Here is an 18,157-nt window from a genome sequence, read left to right on the forward strand (position 1 = left end):
CTTCTTTGATGAGTTTAATTTATCCAAGCAATATACACTTACTGGGCATGCATATTAATTTTGTCCATGTTTTTCCCATGGGTGGGTTTTCGTGAACAGAAAACAAGCTGAACATAGGAAGTATTATGTAAATTACTACAACAAATCATTTTTTCCAAACTGATTACTTTAAAGTTTGTCCACCTCTCTCAACTGTCCTCATGTTGATAGATTATTCCTCAATAAACTGATCTAGGATACTATGGGCCCATATTCAAACGTATCCAGTTAGCCATGTATAATTTATCTGCCTAACTTAGATGGGATATTCAGTAGCACGGCTAAGTATATCCCTGGTTAAGTTCTAGTTAGCTGGATAAATTATATCTGTGCTATTGATCTAATTTATTCAGCTAACTCCAAATATCGACCCTTATCTGACTAAATTAACCAGATAAGCAGTTCCTCCCTAATCTGTTCCCATCCTACCCGCAAGTTATCTGGCCGGATAAGTACTTATCCAGCAAAGTGGTGACCATTGATTGCAGCTGGATATTCAGTGGCTGTCACTTAGCTGGATACGTCTCTACTTTTCCAGTTAAGTAGTGTTGAATATTGGCCTCCAAGACGAATACCGGTATATAAAAACTTTTAAATAAATCAATAAGAGTCCTCAGCAATCTTACTTCCAGATTAGCAGGAATGTGGCACAATAAGGCGATTCTCCTAGAGATGTGTTTGCTTTTGTAAACAGTCTGCAAAACAATTCTAGGATAAAGTAGCGTGAATGCCATGTCAGGCCGCTTGAATGTACAGAAATAGAGTAATATAAAGTGATACCTTTTTTTTATTGGACTAAATACATTTCTTGACTAGCTTTCAGGCATTAACACTCCTTCCATAAGTCTAAATCAGAAAGAATGAATGGGACTCGGATTTTTTAATGCTACTACTTTTCACTTCTATAGTGCTACTCGTTGTGCATTGAGCTGCACACACAAAAAACTCACTGCCAGATCTAAAATTCTACTGCCACTTATCCCTGTAACGTCAACCGCACTCTCTCCCCTCTCCACACACACACACACACACACACACACTCCTATTGCAATGTATTTTATGATTCACTGTATTTCCTGGCAGTGATAGATTTTGCTCTGACTTGTCCATTCTCTTTGGATATGAGGACAGGAGAGTTAGCTCCGGAAAGCTCATCAAGAGAGGTATTAACTTACCCCAGTAAAAAGGTATCACCTTGTCCTATTTTTTTACATAAAAAAGAATTCTACAAATCTGGCAAAATGTAGGTTTTTCAAATTGGTTTGTCAAAACTCTTTAAGAGAAAATAACTGTTGAAGGCAAAATTGAATAAGTGGAAAATCTGCCAAGCTCTTTTCAAATTCACATTGAATTTCCCTAAGATCCATCAGGGAAAGGTTTTCTGAGTACTTCTTAGTTGAATTCAAGTTTTCCACTGAGCACAAATCAGGTTGAAATGTGTCTGCTACCTTTGCTCATTGCTGCTCCTCGGTTATGTGTTTTACAGTGCAGATAGCTAAATGCTGGTGGAGTGTCGCAGGTCACTTTTGAGCAAATGGTGGGAGATCATTTGAAATGTCATAGCTTTCAGTGGAGCCACCTACTGATTTCCGAAAGCTATCTGCATCTGCTCACATCTGTCCACAGATTCTGCACAGAAATGTGCTGGACTGTATTTGCTTATATATGTGAGAGCCCCGCTACAAGACGGGAGGAAAAACATTACCTTTTAATCTACAAAGAGAACATTTCATCCTCCTAACCGGAAAAAGAATATGACAGAGGGAAAACACAGTGGCAATAAAGGCAGAGAGGTGTTAGAAGGTAATGCACCACAATAATAAGAAGAATTACAGTGTTTCGGGTCCCTCTCCTTGCTCTATACCTGGGAAAGATCACTGTTGGGTAAGAGCAGTAAAACAGTCCTCCAACACTTAGTGATCTTGCAGGATTGACTCGAGTGGAGTGGGGGGACACGGGTGAATTTCCCGGAGGTTGAAGGACAGAAGGGGGGTTTCTCTGGAGACTGAATAACATTTCATACTGTACCCCCACTACTGCTACATACATAGGCCACTATAGATTGTGGAGCACCAGCCCGCAGGAAGAGGAAGTGATGTCAGGGGTGGAGCTAATGTGATTTTGCAGGGTCCAGTGCCAGTGTATTTACCCTGATTTGCATTCCCTAAGGACAGGCCCCTGGGCTCTCCACAGTCCCATTCCAAGAAAAGGTCAGATCCAGATGAGAGGGTGAAAGTATAACACAGTCCTCCAAACCGAAAAATATGGGATCAGGTCAGAATGTATTTAAGTGCAATCTCACACAGCATCTGCTTCCTGTCAGAACTGCTCTTTCAGATACCAGAATTCTTGGGAAAAGTTGAAATCTATTTTTCTTAAATGACTGCATAAAGAAGGAATGATTGTATGGGTGTGATGTCCTTTGTTCCTTATCTGTGCACTAGAAACCTTGGTGTGTGGTCATTAGAAATATTTCTTGGTTTGGGCAGCCACCATGATCACAGCATTAGGTTGGACATCTGATTCAGTGACAAATGAAATCTTTTACCACAGCGGGTGGGAGGAAGAAAGGCGTCCAGCTCTTACCATGCCCATTTACCGACACTCTGATCGTCTTCTAAAAGCAAAAACCTCAGTACTACAGAAGACATGAAATGGAAAATGAAAAGGGAACCAGAAAACACAGTCCTCAGCCGGGCCGAGACATGAATCATTTGTCTGAGCAGTGGGGCAGGAGACGAGACTCCCTTCGGAGCTGCGTCCTGTTTCTCTAGTTTTCTCCCGCTCACAGGCTGAGGGCTGAGAAGATTAAACAGATTCACAAGGTACAGCCAATGTACTTGAAGGCTATGGAGCAGGTGTGTCCACTAGAGCAGAGCTATGCAGGAGTCTGGGCAGGGTCACAAACGGATGTCAAATGTAACAATGGCAGACAACTAGAGATGCTGTATGCAAAGACTTAAGTCGAGGAAGTGAAAAATGCAAGAAACTGACTCTTCTTCCATGGTGAATTATACAGAAGGAATACCGCATTTTACTCCTCCGAAACTACTGCAGGCTCTAAAGAAACATTGTGAAGGTCACCAGAGGGAGCTGCCAGGACATCTCTACGTTCCCTTAGTACCGCGGACGTACCCATCTGGCCCCATCGCCTTATCTACTTTGTTTAGTTAGCTCCTCATGAACACTCTGCTCTGAAAATCGATTGAGGTTTCCTTACGTCCAATCTTATTAGTGTTTGTTTTATGCGATCCTGCTCCAGGCCCTTCCACAGTGATCTGAAAATATTTATTTATTTATTTGTTTATTTATTTAAAGGTTTTTATTTATCGCAAAATAGGACAGTAGTTCTGCCGTCTAAGCGGTTTACAATAAAACATTCATAATACAATGAACAGGCAATTAAAATACATCATATTTACATTAAAATTTAATCTAAAAAACAATGCAGTCTGAAGAGTAAAGGGTAATAATTATTTGTTAAGCAATTTCCCTTTCTTCCTCCTCAGCCTCTGCATATTCCTCCCCTTCACCTTTGAGTCTCACAATGCCACGTTTGCACTTCATTTTATCAATATATCGTGTCCCCTATTTTATAGGGGTGTGAATTCATTTTCGCCGTATTGGTGATCCGCAACATATATTGCATTTTTCGTTGTATTCGTGGGGAAGCGAAACGTATCGCGATTCCCCACGAATACAACAAATTTTCGCCAAATTATTCGGCCGCCAATTTAAACAACCCCCACCCTCCTGATCCCCCCCCCCCCAAGACTTACCAAAACTCCCTGGTGGTCCAGCGGGGGGTCCTGGAATCATACCCTGCCCTCACACACCCTCGGTACCAGTATCAAAATGGCACTGATAACCTTGCCCTTACTATGTCACAGGGGCTACCGGTGCCATTGGTCAGTCCCTGTCACATGGTAGGAGCACAAGATGGCGCCGATGGCCATGTGACAGGAGCTGACCAATGGCACTGGTAGCCCCTGTGACATAGTATGTCAAAGGCTATCGGTGCCATTTTGATACTGGTACCGAGGGTGTGTGAGTGCAGGGTATGATTTCCGGACCCCCCGCTGGACCAACAGGGAGTTTTGGTAAGTCTTGGGGGGGTCAGGAGGGTGGGGGGTTGTAGTACATTTAATTTTAGCCGGGTAATGAATAGATTTAGACGTATAACCATATCGGGGCGCCATACGGACGTATGCAACATATCTGCCCCCCGACGAATACGTATCCCGAATGCAATGAATGGCATCCTTCTGCACATCCCTACTATTTTACTGTACTTGCTATTTTTCTTCCATTTGAATTTTCACATTCCCAACTACTGTCCCAGCTTCTCTTGGTGTTTCCAGATATTGTCGCCTGTCTTCCTCTTTCTGCCATCTCTTGTAGCTAATGAATGCGAACCTTATCTCCCTTACCTTTTCCAGATATTGTCGCCTGTCTTCCTCTTTCTGCATCTCTTGTAGCTAATGAATGCGAACCTTATCTCCCTTACCTTTTCCAGATATTGTCGCCTGTCTTCCTCTTTCTGCATCTCTTGTAGCTAATGAATGCGAACCTTATCTCCCTTACCTTTTCCAGATATTGTCGCCTGTTTTCCTCTTTCTGCCATCTCTTGTAGCTAATGAATGCGAACCTTATCTCCCTTACCTTTTCCAGATATTGTCGCCTGTCTTCCTCTTTCTGCCATCTCTTGAAGCAAATGAATGCGAACCTTATCTCCCTTACCTTTTCCAGATATTGTCGCCTGTCTTCCTCTTTCTGCATCTCTTGTAGCTAATGAATGCAAACCTTATCTCCCTTACTTTTCAGCCACTTCTTTAGAAAACCATAACTGTCTCTTCTTCCCTTTATTTACATTCCTAACAAAAAGATGAGTTGTCCTTATGATTTCTCCTTTTAGTTTACGCCTGGTAGTGGAAGAGTTTCAGATTACTCGTCAGCACCTCCTCCTGGACCCCATTCCATGCTTCCACCAGCCTTTCTATGAAGAAATATTTTCAGATGTTGCCACTTGGAACCTCAGGCTAGATAAATGCCTTTGAAAGTTATTCTCAATATGACTGGGAGTCTTAGTAACTTATGACACACTTTATAGGTCAACAAAACAGATGTTGTACAAAATTAACTTTTGAGACATCTGAAGAGACCTGTGCGGTCCCAAAAGTTCTCCTAGATATAGGGACTAAGGAGGAAAGACACAGCAGCATTTTGGCATGCGCTATCCCAGAAATAAGTAGGAAGGTAGAGTATTTATAAGTTGTTTTCTTGACAAAGGTCTAAGGAACAGCTTGTAATTGTGTTATAATAGCTATGGGCAGGGCAAGTCAAGTCATAGCTATAGTCAGGTCAGATATGCTAAAATGCTGCCGTGAGCGGTATTGAGGATTACAGTGTGGTATTATATCTGCTGCATGCACATCAGATAACACTCCACTCTCCTCGGCCCCCTCACCAGTACAGGCTGCTGTGTCCTCTGCTTCCCCTTTGGGGAGAAATGACTGACATGGGCCCATAACCAGCTTCTAATACATTTTCCACATTTCTCTGTCTGCTAACAGCCACCCATAAAAGATGAATCCTCAGAAAAGCACAATTAGGGAAAGTGACAGATGGATAACACTGACACGTAATATCCTAAGTCATTTGTCTCAGCTGAAAAACTCCAGCATGGCTACATAAGGACATTTTAAAATGTTCCTGCACTTGGCTCTGGAGCTGGTTCAGTACCAGACGGAGCGAGCAGGAGAAAACAATAAAGTTAACATTTTCAAATTTAGGAGGACGGATAATGAAGCTGTCAGACAACACCTTTAGACAAGTTTTGATAATATATTTTCTGGTAAATAAATATTGATAATATTGTTATCAGGACTTGGAATGGGCCAGTATGAACTTACAGTTCATACTGGCCCAGTATGAACAGTAGCTAAGAACAATACCGGGTCATCCCAAGAGCAAAAGGAGGGCGTAGCATCCTGACCTGACGCAAGACGGCTGTCATGATAATATAAGGTTCTGTAAATAAAGTTATAAAACTGTAAAATCCAGGAGGCTAATATTCAGCCTATACGGTGCCTGCTGAACAATTTAGCTGAATAAAGTTATCTGGCAAACCGGGACAAGTTATTCAGTGGCACAGTCACGTTGATGAATATACTCAGCTCTCTTAGAATTAGAAGCCAAATAAGTTAGCCATCTAAGTAGCTCAACCCTGAACACTCTGTCTCGCCCCATCACTTAGACTAAGAACATGCCATGCTGGGTCAGACCGAAAGAGGCTAATCCAAGTCACAAGTACTTGGCAAAATCCCAAACAGTAAATAGATCCCATGCTGTCATCGCACAGTGATAAGTAGTGGCTATTTCTTAAGTCTTCTTACTTAATAATAGTTTATTGAGTTCTCCTCCAGAAATTTGGTCAAACCTTTTTTAAACCCAGCTACACTATATACCTTAACCACATCCTCTGGCAATGAATTCCAGAACTTAATTGTGCATTGAGTGCAAAACAATTTTGTCTGATTTGTTTTAAATGTGTTACTTGCTAACTTCATGGAGTGCCCCCTAGTCTTTCTATTAACTGAAAGAGTAAATAACTGATTCGCATTTACCTATTCATGTCCTCTCATGATTTTATAGACCTCTATCATATCCTCCCTCATGTTGCACTGTGGATGGGAAAGATCACCAGGAGGCACTCTCCAGTGCAGGACAAGAGATGTGTGCCCTTGCGGTGAAACGTCCTTACCCTGAGCCTTGACAGGACCTGCACGCTTCCTTGAGACCACCAATGCAATAGTGGTCTCTGATTGGTCCTCCGACCATTGCAAGCCCTTTCAAACTGCCGCTAGGGAGCGGCGGGAAGCAGCAGGCTGGACAGAGGACAAGGCAGATGAAGACATCAGGCATGGCAAGACAGACGAAGACAGCAGGGTGTTGCAGGGTAAACAAAGACTCAGACAATGAGGTAGACGAAGACTCTAAAGCCAGTACCGAAGGGCACCCTCCACAGCCAACCAAGGCCAGGCGTGGACCACACCTTGGACTGACAAGACAGAGTTCATTCGAGGACAAAGGCAAACTTGGCTTGGAGATAGCTGAAGGTTCAAACATTGAGGGCACCGAAGGCTCAGACATTGAGGGTGCTGAAGGCTCAGACGTTGAGGATGCCGAAGCTCAGACGAAGAGGATGACGAAGCTCAAACATGAAAGACGATGAAGGCTCAGATGTTGAGAACAATGAAAGCTCAAGGGTTGAGAACGCCGAAGGCTCAAACATTGAGGATGCTGAAGGCTCAGAATTAGAGGATGACGAAGCTCAGACATGGAGGACGACAAGACTCAAACGTGGAGGACGACGAAGGCTCAAGCATTGAGGATGCAGATCCGAGATGGAACTCGGATAGGATGAGATGACTCCTCAGCGGCATCTGATGGAAAGGGCCACCAGTGCCCTACACACCCCAGCCGAGGTGGTGGACCTCTGGGCCACTACGCGCCCTACCAGCCCAGCCGGGCTGGTCGCAGACCACGAGGGATGGGTCAGAATGGAGCTGAAGACATCTGGAACAACTTGGAGACATGAACATCAGGAAAACAGAAGACATCAGGAGAACATCTGGAACAAAGACGAAGACGAGAGACCAAGGAATGAAGAACATCTGGACGAAGACTCGGAATCCCACATGAAACAGAGTGTCTAGGAGGAGAACAGACGTGGAGTCCTAGGGAGGACTTACTCCTTGCAAAGGCCCTCTTCCCCGGAGGGCCCAAGGTAAGGTTGGTGGCCTCCAGGCCATGTAGGAACGTTGTTGGCAGCCTCCTGGCCACATCAAGAAAGTAGTGCGGCTCCAGCCACAAGATATGGGTGCCGGCAGCCTTCGGGCCGCTTATAAGGAGATGCGAGGCTCCTGCCACATAGGAAAACTTTGGCGGTCACTGGACCTCATGAAGGTGAAGCAAGCATGGATCCAGCCACATGGGAACATGTCGGTGGTGGCGGTCTCCGGGACGCAAGAGGGTGACATCATCGGCTCCTGCCGCTATGGCAGAAGTGGCGGTGCGGCCTATGTGCTGCGGGAGCAAGGTAAGAAAGAAAGGTCTGTGCGGCCCCCAGGCCGCGAGGTAAGAGCCTGCTTGTGGTACTACCACGGCCAGAATCGCAACACCTCAGACATCTCATCTCCATCCTGAAAAGCTGTAACCTCTTTAGCCTTTCCTCACAGGGGAGCCGTTCCATCCCCTGTAACTTTATCTGTCACTTTGCTAGTTAAATAGTTAGCCAGTTAAGTGGCAGCCACTCATCATTCCCAAATATTGAAATGGTACCACCTAGTCAACTATATCTGAATTTAACCAGCTAAGGGACACTGAATATCGATCTCTAAGTTATTTTCATTTCTTCCATTAGCCCTTTTTTGGGTTCTATACTCTTAAATGCAGAAACTCTCACAGTGCTTTGGTTCCTCACAGGGTTTGGATTATTCACTGGTCCTGGCCTGGGCTCTTTACAGGATCTGGGTTCCTCACAGGGCCTAAGTTCCTCACAAGTTCTGGGTTCCTCACAGGGCCTGAGTTCCTCACAAGCTCTGGGTTCCTCACAGGGTTTGGATTATTCACTGGTCCTGGCCTAGGCTCTTTACAGGATCTGGGTTCCTCACAGGGCCTGAGTTCCTCACAAGCTCTGGGTTCCTCACAGGGTTTGGATTATTCACTGGTCCTGGCCTAGGCTCTTTACAGGATCTGGGTTCCTCACAGGACCTGAGTTCCTCACAAGTTCTGGGTTCTTTATAAGTTCTGGGTTCCTCACAGGGTATGGGTTATTCTATGGGCCTGGCCCTGGACTCCTCACTGAAACTGGGTTCCTCACAGGGCCTGAGTTCCTCCCAAGTTCTGGGTTCCTCACAGGTCCTAGGTTCCTCACAGGTCCCGGGCTCCTCACACATTCTGGGTTCCTCACAGGGTCTGGGTTATTCTCTGAGCCTGGCCCTGGGCTCCTCACAGGTTCTGGGTTCCTCACAGGTCCTGAGTTACTCACAAGTTCTGGGTTCCTCACAGGGACTGGGCTCCTCACTGGACTACTGAGGAAGCAAGACACAGCAGCATTTTGGCATGCGCTATCCCAGAAATAAGTAGGAAGGTAGAGTATTTATGAGTTGTTTTCTTGACAAAGGTCTAAGGAACAGCTTGTAATTGTGTTATAATAGCTATGGGCAGGGCAAGTCAAGTCATAGCTATAGTCAGGTCAGATATGCTAAACTGCTGCCGTGAGCGGTATTGAGGATTACAGTGTGGTATTATATCTGCTGCATGCAAATCAGATAACACTCCACTCTCCTCGGCCCCCTCACCAGTACAGGCTGCTGTGTCCTCTGCTTCCCCTTTGGGGAGAAATGACTGGCACGGGCCCATAACCAGCTTCTAATACATTTTCCACATTTCTCTGTCTGCTAACAGCCACCCATAAAAGATGAATCCTCAGAAAAGCACAATTAGGGAAAGTGACAGATGGATAACACTGACATGTAATATCCTAAGTCATTTGTCTCAGCTGAAAAGCTCCAGCATGGCTACATAAGGACATTTTAAAATGTTCCTGCACTTGGCTCTGGAGCTGGTTCATTACCAGACGGAGCGAGCAGGAGAAAACAATAAAGTTAACATTTTCAAATTTAGGAGGACGGATAATGAAGCTGTCAGACAACACCTTTAGACAAGTTTTGATAATATATTTTCTGGTAAATAAATATTGATAATATTGTTATCAGGACTTGGAATGGGCCAGTATGAACTGTGAGAGAGCTCCAGTAGCTAAGAACAATACCAGGTCATCCCAAGAGCAAAAGGAGGGAGTGAGGAGGAGGAGGAAACAGGGCAGAGGAGGAAGAGGAGGAAAGAGTCCTGGCCTTGTGTGGGAGGTGGAAGCTGTGGCTCATTCACCAGGTCAGGCAGATAAGAAGGAGACAGGGTCGGCCCCCTACAGCTTCCAGAGATAGAGGCTCAGAAGGTACAGGACCCACAGGAGGTGGTCACCGGCCGTTTGTGGTACCCAGAGTGGGCAATAGGACCCATAATTGGACCAGAGATGACAGTCACCAGCACCGACCCAGATAAGACTTACAGAAGGGAGGAGCAGCAGCTGGCACAGGGGAGGAAGAATTGAAAGACAGAAGAGGACGGGGGAAGAGGGAAAGGGGAAGGAGAGACAGGGGAGGGAGCGAGAGGCACGGGAGGGAAAGGGACATGGGGCGAGATAAGAGAAGGACAGCACTATACAGATGGAAGGAAAAAGGCCACTGGAAGACAGAGATGTGGAGAGCAGCCCAAGGGTGAAAAGACAGTGGGGAAGGGGAGAGCAAGCAGAGGTAAAAGAAGCTCCTGAGTTAGGGGGGGGAAGGAAGGAGGAAGCGTCGCTTGCTGAAGGGGGATGATGCTGCATTTTTGTTTTTAATTCACGTAGTGGTGTTACTAAATCAGTGCAGAGGCAACGTCCCTGCAGGCTGGTGCATTACTGTCCATCATGGCGACCTCTGAGTGATTTCCAACCCCCTCCCCAATCCCCCACAGGGCCCCATCACTCCTTCCACCTGGAGGGAGCGCAGAGAAAGGACGGGGCCTGGGTGGCTATTTTCCATTTCAAGCACTGTCTGTTCTTATGATGCTTGTAGCTAATCCATCTTCAATGACAGCTTCTACCTTGTCTCCAAATGCATCTCCATTTACATTCTTTCTGTCCACTCTCAGTCCCTTCCACTTCTGGAAAACTCCAAAAACCAAACTTGCTGTTTAAAGTGCTTCAATTGCAGAATCCATTAGATGCTCGCAGTAGTGTCTCAGGCTGGGAGGTAGGTGTCTCGGATATAAAATTAATTTATTTGGCTTCAGTATTGTCTGTAGGCCCTTGATTGGAAGACTAATACCTAATTTTAGCTTAGGATGGCTGGCTGCTGCTGTGATAGGCTGGTAATAAGAAATTTTAAGTAAATAAATACATAAACATAAGCTCAAAGATTCTTTTACTGAATGTAGATGATAATCTGCTGCCTATAGAAAAAAGATCAACTGAGGTTTTGTTGATGTCAATGTCAACAATTATCAACCCTAAATAATATGTAAAGATTCCATCCACTCAGCTTGTTCCTAAGGTAAATCCGGCCCTGAATGTTATGGTTGCACTGGAGACGTTTCTGCGTCAGTCAGCTGCAAGACGTGTTAATGATCGTCTATAATAGCCGGTCCTTGTGGAGTTCAGACTTTAAGCATGCCACGTGTAGCACGTGAATGTCAGAATGAGAAATGGGCTTTCCTTCCACCCATTACGAACTTCGCATAGTTGTCACTTTCAAAGGCATTTTGGACTTAATGCACATAGCAGGGAAATAAAGCCGCCCTGTCAGCCATTTCCATTACTGTAAGCTTAGATGTGCCTTTGTAGACCAAAAGAAAGAAAGGGGCAGCACAATCTCCTCTTCATTGCATGGCATGTCACAGAGTCACCAGTTCACCTGCCCGGTGAACCTGAGAAAACCGAGATCGTATTCTTCAGTAGATCTCAGGTTACGACTGTCAGGGTCATATATTCGAGAAACAAAAATCAAACCTTTTTTAAACATGCAGCCAACTTCATGCGTAAGGTCAGGTTAGGGCTCCCACCTGGCTGGATTCTGACTTACTCAGTTGTTTATTTGTGAATAGCCAAAATAGCTCACCCTCAACTGAAGGTGACCCTCTCATGTCATTGCTGCTGGCTCATTTCCCATCCAGTCTTCCAGCCCATCCTGCTACTTTATATCGGAAATTCCACAAACTCTCCCTCAGTGCTGAATCAGTGACTGGAACATACACTAAAGACCTTCACAAATAGTTCTGGAGGCCGGCCCATTAAAACAAGTGGAAGAAACTTCCCTAGAGAAGGTTTAGCATTTACCAAAATACTCCCAGTTCTGTTCCGCGGTTGGTTTTAGTAAACACCTCCAGTAGAAGAGGAGAACCACATCAGCAGGCCTTCCTATACACCCTCATGTCTGGTTAGGATTTATTTTGGAGCTGGTCACTCTCATCTGAATATCATTTACATAGCCACCAGTCAGTCATTCTCATGAGCTCTGTATCTCTTAGCACACTGCATGTCTGACCTGTCCGTGACCCCACGAAAACTGGGGTTTATTGCATGGAAACTAATTTTACATGCATAAATTAGCCTTTAAAAATTGCTGTGGTATTTACACACATTAATCCTTTTGAAAATTACTCCCTTCTGGCTACCGATCACTGGAGCACGTGGGACCACCTATCCAGACATTAGAAACACTTGCCCCATTAGAAAGGTGACAATTTAGTGTGCTTTGCTTACACTGTGCCCATCGTCACCGCACAATGTACTCCTTACCCTATGCCAAACACCATGGCATGATGTCATGTTTATAGTGTTCATGCTTACCCTGTCTAGGGCACACTATAGAAATTGTGCACTGTGCAGTGAACTTGGGCTCAAGGTAAGCGAGGCATACTATAGATATCATGCAGTAGACGTGGGTACAATCAAGCAGGGAACACTATAGACTTTGTGTTGTAAAGTGGCCACAGGGTAAGCAGTGCATACTACAGATATCATGCAATGGAAATGGACACAGGGTAAGCAGGGAACAATACAGACATTGTGCAATGGACCTGGGCCCAGGGTAAAGAGAGCATAATACAGACATCATGCAGTGGATGTGGGCAAGGGGTAGGCAGGGCATGGTACAGACATCATGCAGTGGTTGTAGCACAGGGTAGGTAGGGCATGGGACAGATATTATGTAGTAGACATGGCACAGGGTAGGTAGGGCATGGGACAGATATTATCCAGTGGACGTGGCACAGGGTAAGGAGAGCATGGTACAGACATTATGCAGTGGACGTGGCACAGGATAGGTAGGGCATGGTACAGATATTATCCAGTGGACATGGCACAGGGTACGGAGAGCATGGTACAGATATTATGCGGTGGTCATGGCACAGGGTAGATAGGGCATGGTACAGATATTATCCAGTGGACGTGGCACGGGGTAAGGAGAGCATGGTACAGATATTATGCAGTGGTTGTGGCACAGGGTAGTTAGGGCATGGTACAGATATTATCCAGTGGACATGGCACAGGGTACGGAGAGCATGGTATAGATATTATGCAGTGGACGTGGCACAGAGTAGGTAGGGCATGGGGCAGATATTATCCAGTGGTCGTGGCACAGGGTAGGTAGGGCATTTGACAGATATAATGCAGTGGTTGTGGCACAGGGTAGGTAGGGCATGGGGCAGATATTATGCAGTGAATGTGGCACAGGGTAAGGAGACCATGGTACAGATATTATGCAGTGGACATGGCACAGGGTAAGCAGGGCACACTATAGGCATCATGCAGTGGAGATAAGTGCAGGGTAAGGAGAGCATGGTACAGATATTATGCAGTGGACATGGCAAGGGTAGGTAGGCCATGGGACAGATATTATGCAATGGTCATGGCACAGAGTAAGGAGAGCATGGTACAGATATTATGCAGTGGGTGTGGCACAGGGTAGGTAGGCCATGGGACAGATATTATGCAGTGGTCGTGGCACAGGGTAGGTAGGCCATGGGACAGATATTATGCAGTGGTCGTGGCACAGGGTAGGTAGGCCATGGGACAGATATTATGCAGTGGTCGTGGCACAGGGTAAGGAGACCATGGTACAGATATTATGCAGTGGGTGTGACACAGGGTAAGCAGGGCACTATAGGCATCATGCAGTGGAGATAAGTGCAGGGTAAGGAGAGCATGGTACAGATATCATGCAGTGAACATGGCACAGGGTAGGTAGGGCATGGTACAGATATTATGCAGTGGATGTGCCACAGGGTAAGCAGGCACACTATAGGCATCCTGCAGTGCAGATAAGTGCAGGGTAAGGAGAGCATGATAGACATATTATGCAGTGGACATGGCACAGAGTAAGCAGGCACACTATAGGCATCATGCAGTGGAGATAAGTGCAGGGAAAGTAGAGCATGGTATAGATATTATGCAGTGGATGTGGCACAGGATAAGCAGGACACACTATAGGCATCATGCAGTGGAGATAAGTGCAGGGTAAGGAGAGCATGGTAGACATATTATGCAGTGGACGTGGCACAGGAAAAGGAGAGCATGGTACAGATATTATGCAGTGGACGTGGCACAGAGTAAGCAGCCACACTATAGGCATCATGCAGTGGAGATAAGTGCAGGGTAAGTAGAGCATGGTAGAGATATTATGCAGTGGACGCGGCACATGGTAAGGAGAGCATGGTACTGATATTATGCAGTGGACGTGGCACAGGATAAGCAGGGCACACTATAGGCATCATGCAGTGGAGATAAGTGCAGGGTAAGGAGAGCATGGTACAGATATTATGCAGTGGACGTGGCACAGGGTAAGGAGAGCATGGTAGAGATATTATGCAGTGGACGTGGCACATGGTAAGGAGAGCATGGTACTGATATTATGCAGTGGACGTGGCACAGGATAAGCAGGGCACACTATAGGCATCATGCAGTGGAGATAAGTGCAGGGTAAGGAGAGCATGGTACAGATATTATGCAGTGGACGTGGCACAGGGTAAGGAGAGCATGGTAGAGATATTATGCAGTGGACGTGGCACATGGTAAGGAGAGCATGGTACTGATATTATGCAGTGGACGTGGCACAGGATAAGCAGGGCACACTATAGGCATCATGCAGTGGAGATAAGTGCAGGGTAAGGAGAGCATGGTACAGATACTATGCAGTGGACGTGGCACAGGGTAAGGAGAGCATGGTACAGATATTATGCAGTGGATGTGCCACAGGGTAAGCAGGCACACTATAGGCATCATGCAGTGCAGATAAGTGCAGAGTAAGGAGAGCATGGTAGACATATTATGCAGTGGACGTGGCACAGGGTAAGGAGAGCATGGTAGAGATATTATGCAGTGGACGTGGCACATGGTAAGGAGAGCATGGTATAGATATTATGCAGTGGACGTGGCACAGGATAAGCAGGGCACACTATAGGCATCATGCAGTGGAGATAAGTGCAGGGTAAGGAGAGCATGGTACAGATACTATGCAGTGGACGTGGCACAGGGTAAGGAGAGCATGGTACAGATATTATGCAGTGGATGTGCCACAGGGTAAGCAGGCACACTATAGGCATCATGCAGTGCAGATAAGTGCAGAGTAAGGAGAGCATGGTACAGATATTATGCAGTGGACGTGGCACATGGTAAGGAGAGCATGGTACTGATATTATGCAGTGGACGTGGCACAGGATAAGCAGGGCACACTATAGGCATCATGCAGTGGAGATAAGTGCAGGGTAAGGAGAGCATGGTACAGATACTATGCAGTGGACGTGGCACAGGGTAAGGAGAGCATGGTACAGATATTATGCAGTGGGTGTGCCACAGGGTAAGCAGGCACACTATAGGCATCATGCAGTGCAGATAAGTGCAGAGTAAGGAGAGCATGGTAGACATATTATGCAGTGGACGTGGCACAGGGTAAGGAGAGCATGGTACAGATATTATGCAGTGGACGTGGCACAGGGTAAGCAGGGCACACTACAGGCATCAAGCAATGCAGATAAGTGCAGGGTGTGGGTGATGCCTGGATGTCTCTGCTCAGCCTGTAATAAGAGGCTTTGCTACTGCCAGGAAGTGGGACAGCGATTGTCCTTCCCAGCAGCCGCATCCTATCATCCGAAAACACCCTCAGACATTCCAAGGAAGAATGACAAAACGCATTTCCATTTTGTTTGTAAATAAATGCTTTGGCTTTGCCCCAGATGCGAGCACGCTGGATTTATTCAGAAACCAATACTGCCCGCTTCCCCTGGCTGCCAATTTGCCGCTGCTTCAATATTCATGTTTTTGTTTCAGTCGCAGCCTTTCTCCAGGCTTCAGCCGGTGGCGGCAGAAGTGGCTCTCAGGAGCAGCCGGGCTGTGCGCGTGCAGTCTGGGTCAGCACACTGGGGTCCCGGTGCTGACAGTGTGCCTGCGGACCGTCAGTCTCAGCGCGCTGTTTACCCGATCCCCGCCCGGTGTCAGTAAGTGGGGACAGCTGCTTCCGGGCTCCCTCTGGCTCAACTCCGCTGTGTGGATGTTATGTTAGAGTTCAATGTCCCCGCAGCGGCTTCGGAAGCCACAGGGTGGATAAAGTGCCTCACTATAGCGCTGGTGTTCCCCCCTCCCACCCAGGGAGGATTCCTTAGTGCGTTTTGCTGTGAGGAGCACATTCATTCAACATCGCACATGTACATACGTGCAGGCAGAGCCAGGTCCATGCACACCCCGAGGAACAGTGACAGCCAGCGAATGCCCCTTACCTGCTGCTTGCCTCCGGTCCCTAGATACGAAGTCCTCGGGGGAGCCAGCCTTCCCCTGCCATAGACTGAGCCGAGTCCCTGGGAAGCTAAGGAAGGGGGAGCCGGCTTTCACTCTGCCCTCCGCTGCTCGCCTTCTCCATGACTGCAAGGGATGAAATGTCTGTCTGGGTCCCCAGTGCGCAGGCAGGCAGCCCGAGGAATCCCCCACTCGGATTACAGTGTGAGGGAGGTGCCCGGAGACCCGCACGGTGCAGCCCCTCGGCAAGGTGGGACTGACTTCCCTGCACATGCACTGAGAGCTTACAGCATCCTGTGCAAACTTCAGGAAAGCTGGCTCAGATACAGTGTGAGGGAGGAGCTGGGAGACAGCACAGCGCAACCCCTCGGCAAGGTGGGACTGACTTCCCTGCACATGCACCCAGCAGAGGCACAGTACTGAGAGCTTACGGCATCACAGCGCAGCCCCTCGGCAAGGTGGGACTGACTTCCCTGCACATGCACCCAGCCTAGGCACAGTACTGAGAGCTTACCGCATCACAGTGCAGCCCCTCGGCAAGGTGGGACTGACTTCCCTGCACATGCACCCAGCAGAGACACAGTACTGAGAGCTTACGGCATCACAGTGCAGCCCCTCGGCAAGGTGGGACTGACTTCCCTGCACATGCACCCAGCAGAGGCACAGTACTGAGAGCTTACGGCATCACAGTGCAGCCCCTCGGCAACGTGGGACTGACTTCCCTGCACATGCACCCAGCAGAGGCACAGTACTGAGAGCTTACGGCATCACAGTGCAGCCCCTCGGCAAGGTGGGACTGACTTCCCTGCACATGCACCCAGCAGAGGCACAGTACTGAGAGCTTACGGCATCACAGTGCAGCCCCTCGGCAACGTGGGACTGACTTCCCTGCACATGCACCCAGCAGAGGCACAGTACTGAGAGCTTACGGCATCACAGCGCAGCCCCTCGGCAAGGTGGGACTGACTTCCCTGCACATGCACCCAGCAGAGGCACAGTACTGAGAGCTTACGGCATCACAGCGCAGCCCCTCGGCAAGGTGGGACTGACTTCCCTGCACATGCACTGAGCAGAGGCACAGTACTGAGAGCTTACAGCATCACAGCGCAGCCCCTCGGCAATGTGGAACTGACTTCCCTGCACAAGCACTGAGCAGAGGCACAGTACTGAGAGCTTACAGCATCCTGTGCAGCCCCTAGGCAAGGTGGGACTGACTTCCCTGCACAAGCACTGAGCAGAGGCACAGTACTGAGAGCTTACGGCATCACAGCGCAGCCCCTAGGCAAGGTGGAACTGACTTCCCTGCACATGCACCCAGCAGAGGCACAGTACTGAGAGCTTACAGCATCCTGTGCAGCCCCTAGGCAAGGTGGGACTGACTTCCCTGCACAAGCACTGAGCAGAGGCACAGTACTGAGAGCTTACGGCATCACAGCGCAGCCCCTAGGCAAGGTGGAACTGACTTCCCTGCATATGCACCCAGCAGAGGCACAGTACTGAGAGCTTACAGCATCCTGTGCAGCCCCTAGGCAAGGTGGGACTGACTTCCCTGCACATGCACTGAGCAGAGGCACAGTGCAGAGAGCTTACAGCATCACAGCGCAGCCCCTCGGCAAGGTAGGACTGACTTCCCTGCACATGCACCCAGCAGAGGCACAGTACTGAGAGCTTCTTGTGCAAACTTCAGGAACGCTGGCACAGTTTGGAGAGCTTTGAACATTTCCC

General features: G+C 47.6%; 1 protein-coding gene across 1 annotated transcript in view; it reads right to left on the bottom strand.

Moving 5' to 3' along the window:
* SEMA3D (semaphorin 3D) overlaps positions 1-16,760 on the bottom strand; it is a 263,507-nt gene extending 246,747 nt beyond the window's left edge. The window contains exon 1 of the mRNA XM_029615995.1: positions 16,417-16,760. The gene's annotated coding sequence lies outside the window, so the exon portion shown is untranslated. The remainder of the gene's footprint in view (positions 1-16,416) is intronic.
* Between the last annotated feature and the right edge of the window lie 1,397 nt (positions 16,761-18,157).

Source organism: Rhinatrema bivittatum, chromosome 9 (genome assembly GCF_901001135.1).
Source record: "Rhinatrema bivittatum chromosome 9, aRhiBiv1.1, whole genome shotgun sequence".
Classification (NCBI taxonomy): Eukaryota; Metazoa; Chordata; class Amphibia; order Gymnophiona; family Rhinatrematidae; genus Rhinatrema; species Rhinatrema bivittatum.